Here is an 11,145-nt window from a genome sequence, read left to right on the forward strand (position 1 = left end):
GCTGGTTTGCTATAGAAGCAGCTCTTCCAGCATGTGGAAGAAGCCTAAGCTTGCAGTAGCCTGTTCTGGAAGTTCTCTGGTACCTTTCTATAGCTAGAGGGAGGAAATTAATGGATGCAGCTGCTAATTCTATAATTTTATAATGAAAACTTTGTTTTTACTTAAACTCAGCTTTTTCCTTTTTTTTTTTTTTTAAACTCCTGCTTGTGAATGATACTTGGTAGGAAAATCATCCAAGTTGTTGAAGAAGAGTGGATGGAAGCTAATGTCAGAGGCTTAACCTCAGTTTCTACCTGGAGGGAGGAAACAAGGGGGTTGAAATTCCAGAACTGAAAACTTGGACTGTAAAATTCTCTAAAATAACCCTGTCTTTTTTCTTCCATCAATTTAGAGATAGTCATTGTCAAGGGCTTTTCTGCATCTAGTATATGGCGACTCTGACTTGTTTTCACTGCAGAAACTGATACAAAATGCAATCCATTATCAGGAATTGTATATGCCCATATCAGCGCTGAAGAGGGGGAAGAAATGAAATGTCATTGCCATCTTTTGAATGGAAAACTGAGAGGCAGAAACGGAATCAACTTGCCCAAGATTTTACAGTACTGAACTAATTTTAACTTAGATGTTGTGAGATCTGTTTTCATGTATGTTTTCAAATGCACAGTAATGTTTTGCAGAAATATTTGAGCTCACTCAGAAGTGAAAGACATACAGTTGTATAATTGCAGTTCTTGACCTATGCCAATTACCCACGTTCTCAGCAGGGCTGTACTACACTACAGTCCAAACAGTACAGTACCTGCATCGTGCCAGCTGAACGCACCACTAATGCCTTATCCACACAGCTAGCCCTTTTTTCCTATTTCTTCTGGATTTAGCTCCCACACCCCACAGCTGCTGTTTATCCTCAGCATCTACATTACCTGACAAGTTTGTGTATGCCCAAAGGATAAGGGACAGTATTTGCTAAGCAAGTGAACTTTTTTCCTTAGGCAGTTAAGAAGAGCATAATATTATGCATATAGCAAATGGTCATGATCATTGCTTTTTACTACTGTGTAACTGCTACAAGAACACAAGTTGGGGTGCAACACTTCAGGCAGGGTTTGTGTCCCTCTTCTGAAGTCTCTGCTATGATCTTTTTTTGTGTTAAGTGACAAACTTCAGCATGCAGGTTTGTGTTTTATGGAGAGGGCTGCCAAACCCGTGCTTGGTTAAAAAAAATAAAAATACAAAAATAAAAATCAACAAGCTCAAACTTAAAGAATTCTTCTGTCTAGGCTGAAACTCCTTTCCTTCTTCTTAATGCATGCATTGGGGTTAGAAGTTGGCTAGTTTAGCTTCTGTTGTATATGAGTTGTGTCAGCCTTTGCACATGCAACTTACAGCCTTTATGTTAGTGAAGTAAATGTAAACTTAATGCTGATCACAGTTGACCTGCAAAGCAGTGTCTTCATCTTTAAGGCATCTTTAAGGATGTGAGCCATTCCTGCAGAAGAACTCATGCCAGCAAACTGGTGCAAAATGCTGCATAAGCTTATCCTAATTCAGGGGGCAGGACAGTGGAACTTAACTGTTACTGTTTCTAGGAGTAGAATTGTAAGTGTGTCCACAAAATCAGAGCGCTGTTAGTATTATCTGCATCTACATCTGCTTTTGTAACCTGCTTCCTGGGAAGAAAGAGGCTTAGAGCCTGAGTTACATCACAGGCAAAGCTGAGAAGGGAGACACAGACACAAAGTAGTAAAGGGGTCCCACAGCAGATCAAGGACAGAGCTGGGAATGCAATTCAGGTCTTTTCCATGTTCATTGGAGCGTGCTGCCCCTTACACTTCTGTGCTGACTTAAGCTTTGTACAATGCCAAAGGATTTAATGTTGCCTCTAAACCTGAGGAATATTGGGTTTATGGTGTAGTTCAGGCTATGTCGATGGTAATAATTAAAGGATATTTGAATATCGCAGAGTGAAGGACTCTAGCTAAGGTTGATTGTGATGATAAGGTAAAATGATGGGAAGCAGAATTCCTCTGAAAAGCTTAGAAAAATCAAACTCTGTTTTGAATATTAGATATTTATGGGCAGCTCCACTAACTGTTGTTTCTAAAAGAAGAGCAGATGCAAATAAAGGTTTCTTGTTAAAAAGGTGTAGACTGCTATTCACAAAAAGTTCTATTGAAAACTATGCAGGAGAGGTGGATCAAGTTATGGACTGGAATTGCTGTTTACTGCTTTCATTTGTGAGATGTCATCACAGGCAATCGGCCATCTCCTTAGGTTTAAGAAGAGAAAGTTTTGAGGCAAGTATCAAAAGATAACTCTGGAGGCAAGCACTGACATAGATCTCATTTATACTTGCTTTGGAGCTGGAAGACGCATATGCTCTAAGGAAAGTAAACAAAGAAAAGCAGAAGAAAAAAGTGGAAGGTAAAACTTGAGATTGTTAGGGGAAATTAAAGAGGTATGGAAAATCACCTAGCCAAATCTTGTGGTTCTAGTGTAGTACCACAAATACAATGCTCTGAGCATTTTGAAGCCTTCTTCATTATAATTCTACACTCTATGCTGAATTTTCACTTCTGTGGTTGAGATCCCTTGGAGTCATCACACCTTGATCTATTTTACTGCTTTACCTTCAATATATTACGGTGAGGTTTTCGGTCTTTTTGGCTTTTATCCTCCTGTGATGGTAGAGATAATGTTGGCAGAAGACATAAAAGTTAAAACAAGGTGTGCTCTCAATCTTTATGGAAATTCCAATTATTTTCTGCTTTTGCTGCAAACTAGTGGTGGAATGTTCAAACACCAACACACAGGGCTGAAGTTCTTAGAAACAGCTTTGCCTTCTGTTGAATTAATAAAGGAGTAAGTATGCTTTCAATCTTTCTCATAGCTGCAATTTCTAAGACATTGTATTGCATATGAATAAGTAGAATAAATTTTCAGTGAAATGTTAGAACATTAGAGATTGTAGGTCTCAAATTTGTTTTGTAAGTTTGCATCTTTGCTTAAGAAAGAAAACAGAGGTGCATCAGGATTCCAGGAAGAGATTTGTGCTGGATTCTCTGAGGATGTATGCTGTCTTCATGCTATTGAAAGTGGTGAAGCTTGGACAGTTTATCCTATCAGTGCCTCAGCTTTTCTTTTCAAGTTTTAAGTATTACCGTGTAGTTACTATGAAAAGTAAAGCTTTGGAAGGCTGCTGACTTATATTCTTGCATGGTATCTTTTGGAAAGTGCATCACAAAAGACGGAAGCTAATATTTGTAATGGGATAGCATCAGAGCTTTCAAAATGAATGCTGTAGTTTGCTTGTGTTAGTGAACTCAAATGCAGGAGAGTCTGCCACTGTGACCTGTTCTAGCTGTAGCAATTATTATACAGGCAAAATACACAATAAAAAGGGGACATAAGCAGTCTTGTTTACTCAGTTAACTAAAAGCCGAAGATCACTCAAATAGGGGTAGTTAATACCAGTGTGATTAGAACTGCTGGGGATGCCTGGCCTATGGTTATATCTTTGTATCTTCTGCTTTTGAGTCTTCTCTTACAAGTACTTGAAGTCCTAAAACCTGGTAACTTAGCCTAAAAATAGTACAGAGGAATACTTCCTTTTTTTTCTGTGAAATAATTCACTACACTAATAGAGCAGAGAAAAGATTTAGGTGGAGCTGTCCTTATGTTCTGACTAAACATAGATGTGTTCCCTTCTGTTTCATTGATGAAGTTACAGGCTGTATCATATCCTGCACTTCTTTATATCTGATTGGTGACTATTCCCACAAAACATTTGTCTTAACAAATTTTTGTCTTAACTACTGTAAAATTAGAACAAAATCATCGAGGGGGCTTCTGAGCAAAATAAAGGTTTGTAAACCACTGTTTCCCAATACTATCAGTATTTTCAGAAAGCTGTGCCCAGGAAGACTTGGCTGCAAAATGCTGCTTGTTCTCAGAGCTTTATTTGGTCTCTCATTTTGCTTAGAGTTTGTTAGCATGTGAGTTTTCAGAGTCCAGCAATAAGTCAGAGAAGGTTAATTCTTCATCAGCTGCTGCTATTATCTTACCTGAGATTTCCCATTATAAAATGCTCTTAAATAAGTGTCTGTTGAAGAATTGAGATTAGTGCCTGATGAGATCTGTCAAGTTTCATCTTCGAACGGGTTTTATGCCAGATTCAGATTTGAGAACGAATAGTTAAAGTATTAAAAGTTAATATATGATACAATTGAAAGCTCTGTGGGGTAATTACATTTTTAATTTTGAGTTTGTTAGCCTAACAAGTACAGTAGGGCACGAGTGAAAGGTTCCAATAACCGAAGATTTACTGCATGATGTCATGTGCTGCATCCCTTCCAGAAGAATTCATGTTAATTGTCACACAGTCTTGCCAAAATCATGAGCAGTGTGCAGTAATGAAATCCTAATAGCAGACAGCTGCTTTTAAAGGCGTATACCCAATGGCCTTAACATTTTCAAAGATAGATGTCTTCTGCAAGGGCTAGCTCTGAATTCATGCCTGACCCACAGAGCTGAGCAAAGGGATGTATCAGCAGCTCTGCAGAGCTGTGCAGTCCCCACATGTTCTGAGTGTGGCAGCAAAGGGGCGGTGCGTGCATTTCGCTCCCAGTTTCCTTCGAATTCTTGCCTGAGCCAGAGCCAGACGTCTGCCTCTGTGTTAAGTTAAACTGCATCACAGAGTTCTAATTATCCCTTACCTCCAGCCCCCTCACAGATCTTTTATTATCTCCAGGCTCCAGCCCTGAGAAGACCATTCTTTGATGCATGTTTGTTTGTTTATTTATAAATGGGTCATTTACATGTGGCTGTGACCTTTCCAACTGGCACTAAACACTGTTCTCTGTGTGTAGGAGTCAGTTTTCCACCTCATGGCAGATATATTCACTCCCTCTGTTTCTTAGGATGGGGAGCATAGCCCAGCAAGTATCTTCTTTCTTGAGATTGACTTACGGATCATAATGCAGTTTGTGAGTTCAGCTTCCTACTACTCAGTTTGTTCAGCTTCACAGTTGACAGTCTTGGGCAGAGAGAGGGGAAGCTGTGACTGTTACTTTGGGATTAGTTCACCCCAAAAAAAAACCTAATCAAAAAGACAGCTTCTGGGGTATCTCCATCGTGTTGAAGGAGTTTAATGTTGGCTCATGGGTTGTCATCCTGATTTCCCATTGCTTGATCCAAAAAAAAAGCATGTAATGTTCATCTGCTGGTGTGCTCCAGCTGTGGAGAATTAAACCAGAGGCAGATGTATTCAGTGGTCAGACCATCAGTTCATAGGTTAATTCCTTTCCTGTATGTGGAATTTGATTTCTCACCAGATGTTTATCTATCAACTCACAGGGTGATGATCTTTATTAGTATCTGTGTACAACAACCCTGAATAGACTTTTGGAAGGTTCATGTCTGTTTTCTGCTGCCAGCACTCATCTATTGATGCGTTGACTACATCTTACAGGAGACTAAAACATTGTACTTTCAAAAACTGCTGTGAGCTGTCAACCCAAGAAGAGTGACAGCTATCACTGTGGAAGGAGAAAAGGATCTGAGTACATATATTGTCACTAGCAAAAGGAGTTCTATCTTTTGTGTTGGAAAGATGGGTGAATAAGTATACAGCAGGAAGCAATACCTCTGTGGTACTGTGCATCATGTGTGTAATTTTACACTGGGTATTGTATAGGCACATACAGGCATACCTTCAGATGAACCAGTTGTGGAGGTGGTGGCAACCTGAGGTGCGCCTTGTCTTGAGCAGGCAAAAGCTCAGCTATTCGCTGCCCCAGAAACAGAACAGTCAGCCCCTGAAGAAAAGCCTCTTTAGGTACAGCAGACCAAATAAGTCATCTGTCTAAACACTAATAAAAAACCTTGAAAGGCGTAAGGGGAACCTATTAGTATGGTGGTGAGTATCCAAGTGAGGGCTGCAGGTTGCATACTTTGCCATTAAGAGAATTATGCTGCTGAAATCAGCGGATGGGTGATGTTAGATAGAACACACTCCCTGGAAATGAATGGATTTCTCTAGGTTCATTAAACTATTTGGAGATGACAGGCAGACAGATAGATATGTGGGAATACCTGAGAATCATCTTATAAATTTCTAAAAAGTAGGTGAGTATACTCTACTGTTTACTTCAGGCAAATAGATCCCTTCCTGCACCACATCCTAGGGCCGCTTCATGTTGCCTAAATTTTATATATTTATATCTAGAACCTATTGGGTGTCTTTCACGTTCACATGCCCTAAGTCTGTACTAGCAGTTGAAAGGTACGTCAGCTTAGGTAGTACAATGCCAGGAGACTGCTTCCAGCCTGTGCTACCTTCAGGCTCTAATGCTCTTTAACAAGAACAGTTTTATACATTGTGTTTGTCAAGGCAGCACACACTCAAGGTAGTACAATGCTAAATCCACTCAGATTTTTTTGTTACTTATTCTTTCTCTACATAATAATAATGTCAATCTGCCATGTTGTACATGTCTTAGCTATGCCTACTGCTTTATTTCCCATTTTTCTTTTGTCATATTGATAAATGCTCAAGCAAAGCAATATTAGAGCAGGGAATGCAACAGCTGTTGTTAGAGATATCCCAAATGAAAATGATAAAGCAGCCACTGTGCTGTCAGGGACTTAGTTGTCTAAACAGACATTAATGTTAGATCATCTCTAAGTTCGGGGGGGGGGGGGGGGGGGGTGGTGGGAGGTGGAAAGATCACACTGATCTATTTTATTGCTTTTGCACAGCTCCAGTGTAATAATTAAGAGCAGTAGCCTGAGCGAGTGAACACATGCACATTAATAAAGGGATTGATTTTCAGGCAAATGGGTAATAAAAGGCAGAATATAAATGAAGGATAAAGTCTCTTCAGCAATGGAGCTTGGATCCCAGCAACTGGATAGGGGGAGTAGAGAGGTGGCTGCCTAATGGAGTTAAACTCCTCATTGCATGTTTTTTATGTGAACATATGTATGTATAAGTAGATGCAGAAAGTAAGGAACTTATATTCTGTGACAGCTGAAAAGAACTGTTGAAGTTGGACATAGGGGGCGAGATCGGCTCCTAGTGCTTCTGTAAAGTTTTCACTGTGTACTGCAAATGCTGCTTTCCTCCTGTATTGTGCTTTACTAACTCATCTCCACTGCGTATGCGTGGGACTCCATTGAGTTCCAGGATTTGCACTGAAAACATTCAGAGCATGCTTTGAGGTAAAAGGTCTGTGTCTGCTTGGTGAGGCACTGGGTGCCTGCTGTCTGGCAGATAGCAAACCAAACCCAGCTGTATTACTGCTTTTTTCTTGCCAGCAGAGAAAGGCCATCGCCTCCAGTTCATGGTACTTATTAAAAGAAGAGATTGCTTAAATGGCCTAAATCTCATTTTTTCATGAATTTAGCAGTATTTTTGCTTCTAATGTGAAGGATATCTTCTGTCTCCATAGCTGCCCTTTAGTATCTTTGTATCAGAATAATTAGTGGTATTTCGGTAAATGGGAGGTGGGGTGTATATACTTTCCAAATGTACTATGATTGTCTTATCTGATTTCTGTGGGTTTCCTTACAAACCAGAGTGAGGTCTGGGAAAATGAGATGAGAACAGTAGTGAAAAGTCTCTTAGCTTTTCATCAGACCTTACAGTGTGATATCCAGGTAGGTCTGTCCACCTTGAACCATGGGATGATGGCATATGCAGGAACCATGTTCTGGGTAGTGGTATCCTAACAGCACCCTGTCTGTACTAGTAGTGAAATTTGAAGTCCACCTCACTTTTAAAGCCTATAAAATGAATGAATGTGAGCAAGCCCCAAACCTCTGTTTTCCTGTGCACTTCCCACCAATGTGTTCAGCCATAGCCTGTACCTGTGCAGAGTGGTTCTGTAGCTTTTCCTGCAATCACATAGTGATTGCTCTTGCTGAAATGTCTCTTGTCGTGACACAGCCTTGCCATGTGAATTCAGGCGTTAGTCTTCATCCTATCCTCATTGTGGGCTGCAGTGCATCAGTTTTCCTTAATAAGCCAAATATCACCACCTAGAACTGAAGGAGTGTTTCTAATCTCCTCACTGTTAAGAGCTGGTATAATGAGAGGGAACAGAAATGACCTCTGGAGTTCTGTGCAGTCTGATGAGCTTTCACAAGGCTTTCAAATGCCATGAGTTCCACACAAATGACTATAAATAATTGCCTAGGTTGGCCTGACCTCGGGTTGTCTGAGAAGATGATCTGATAATGGCACGAGTGACTCTGATTCTGTTCTGAAGCTAAGATCCCGTTTAGGATTATACTTATTTGAACTCTCTGTAATTTAAGAAGAAAGCTTTCTGCATGTGCCAGTACTGGAAACACATTCTGAACACAAAGGTCACTGATGTGGCAGTTGAAATCATCATGAAATAAGTCACTTGGGACATGAGTTTAAGCAAAACTGAAAACTTACCTCCTGTTTGACAGTGCAGTTTTCTTTCCCTGGTCTCTCAGCCCTAGTCAGAGTTGCCAAGTTTCATATTAACTCCACAGTTTTGCAGAATATATATCAGGCAGATACCTTTTTGCAGAACCTGCAGCATGGAGCTTTGCACTTAGTGGAGTACAGGTCAATCCGAGAGCAGCCTGCAGAAGGGGGCAAGTGTATCTCCTCTTTGCCTAGAGGCATTCTTGCTTACTTTCCCTTTCAGTGGCAAGTAGCGAGCATTAGTTTCCAAGAATGACTATCTTATTTCATAAAATGTGCTCCAAGAAAGAAAAAATTAACAAAAGCAGCCTTTATTACCAGCTTGCTTAGTAACTCCTTTTATTTTCCCCCTACAAATTGTAAAGAGCAAAGCTAACCCACTTAATGATCTTAAAGGTCTTTTCCAACCTAAATGATTCTATGGCTTTCTTAAGCTATGCTTTTGCAGAATGCATTGTACCAGGAGTATGCTTTTGCAGAATACATTGTACCAGGAGGAGTTCCATTACCTGCTGTCAGCCCACCCCAAAGTGCTCAGAACTCATGTTATTTCTTCAGAAGTGATCTTGATATATAATAGAGCAAACCCAAAGAATCTTCTGGGATTTACAATGCCCCTAGTCCCAACCAGAAAGATGTGAACTTGCTTTTTAACAGTTGTCAATATTTCCTAGTCAATGCATCCTAAAAAGTCATATCCAAGGAGATGGTAGATAGCATTACAACACTAGACTTGGTAGCAGCTTCTCAAATCAGCCATGCCTATGCCTTGGTGTGCTATTGCTGCCAATGTTCAGGTTTTACAGCAAATAATGATTTTCAGATTTCTGTAGAATGCAGCAGCTTAGATAATGGAATGAACGTGATACTGGAAGGGGCACTCCACTTCAAAATGTCATTCAGCCTGGCAAACAAATGGGAGCTGATGCTGCCAGTGAAGGACTTTGCTGTTGCTGATGGTTTCACATGTGGCAGAAAAGGTTTGGGAACTCCCTGGCTTAGAATAAAGAAATCCCTGATGGTAGATGGTCTACACAGATTAACCGTGGCCTTACTAGGCCAGGCTGTTACTAGACTGTTTTGTTAGTGGTACCATCTGAAAATCTTAAAGCCTCATACAAGGCTAGAATAAAGCTCCACAGAGAGCTGCGTATTTACATATTTCATTTCTTCCCAAATAGCTGTAAATATAATTGAATATTACTATACTGAGAAGTGTCCTAAGAAGCTCATGAAAACTTCAATTCTACAACACCAAAGCCTTTTCTGAAAGACAACTCTGTTTATCCTTCCTTTCCTTAGCCAGGAGCAATCCATTCAAGGACCCAAGTATGTCTTTGGGGAAGCCTTGAGGCTGATTTTGTATTTGCTGTAATAATAATAATAACATGAAACATAAATTAATCAGTTTTCACTGTCATAAAAGGAACCACAAGGGAAAGAGAGGGGCAGATCTAATTAGGAAGACTGTGAGGGGACAGGAGAGGTTTTATAGGTGTGAGAAGACAGATAGGAAAAGGCACCACAGTCCACATTTCAGCTCTTCATACACTGTGTTGCTAGCAATAATTTGTAACCTATTAGTTGAGATTTTCAAAATACCTGTAGGATTTAGTCATATCTTGCATTGAGGTGTAATGGGTAATAAGTTTAAATACCATGTATTTAGAAAAGAAGAAAAAAGATGGAAAACATTTTCAGTCATTACTGAAGCATACGATAGTACATTAGTGTGAGGATAAAGACAAGACAGGTGAGATCTACTGTATGGGTAGGCAAGCTTCCAAGAGCATTAACATTTTATTTTAAGAGGTGAATAAAAGCCTCAGAATTGCTCTAGACTTGGCAGGTAAAGTTTGTTATGCTTCATCTTGCCTCTTGGCCAGAAAGCTCAGTAAGTGGGAGCTTGCCAGATACAGCAGTCTTCCCCACTACCTGAATTTAATTTAAACCATTCTGTGCAGCCCTGATTTTAATCCTTTCATTTTGGTTTTGAGTTACCACATATATGGCACAATGGAAATATTTTTTCAAACTTAAATTAGAAACATATTTAGGAGACAAAAAAAAAGTGCCTGTCTTCAGTGTGGAATGAAACATCTTTAACTGTTAGATGAAGTATAACCATTGGAACATTTGCCTTGAAAAGTTAGATCATCAGGAGAGAAATGTGGATTTTCTGTGATGCGCTTTTTGTTTCCGTCCGTCTTTCCAGTTTGTACACATTGCACAAACTGTTTCTTCAGGATGGCTGAACTTCATGATAGCTCACAAGCGTGGATTTAAAATAACTAGAGACAAGAGTGTGATGTGTCAAAGGCAAAAAAAACTTTGCTGTGTTCACTTTTATTTTTACACTCTGCATCTAAAGTAATGGTGGGGTTTTTTTTGTTCTATGCCGAGATCTTTTTATTTTTCATAAATGATGGTGACTTCATTGTTGTCTCCAAAAATACATGTTTCTAGGATGTGCCATCAACTTATGCTCTAAATACTTCCTGTGCTGTATAAATGCTGCAAATCAAATATCTGAACCCAAGCAGAAGTTGCACCTTGATCTCAAATACTGCTGCTCAGGTTGGCCTAGTTTCTTCCCCAAGGAAAAGTAGTAAGTCCAGTTGATAGAAAAATTAGGTTTTAATGTTTCAATGCTGTTTTTGTAAAAGGAAGGCTGGAAAATT

The sequence above is a fragment of the Pezoporus wallicus genome, unplaced genomic scaffold, assembly GCF_028554395.1.
Source record: "Pezoporus wallicus isolate ANWC-B61680 ecotype Strahan unplaced genomic scaffold, APGP_CSIRO_Pwel_v1 contig_593, whole genome shotgun sequence".
Lineage (NCBI taxonomy): Eukaryota > Metazoa > Chordata > Aves > Psittaciformes > Psittacidae > Pezoporus > Pezoporus wallicus.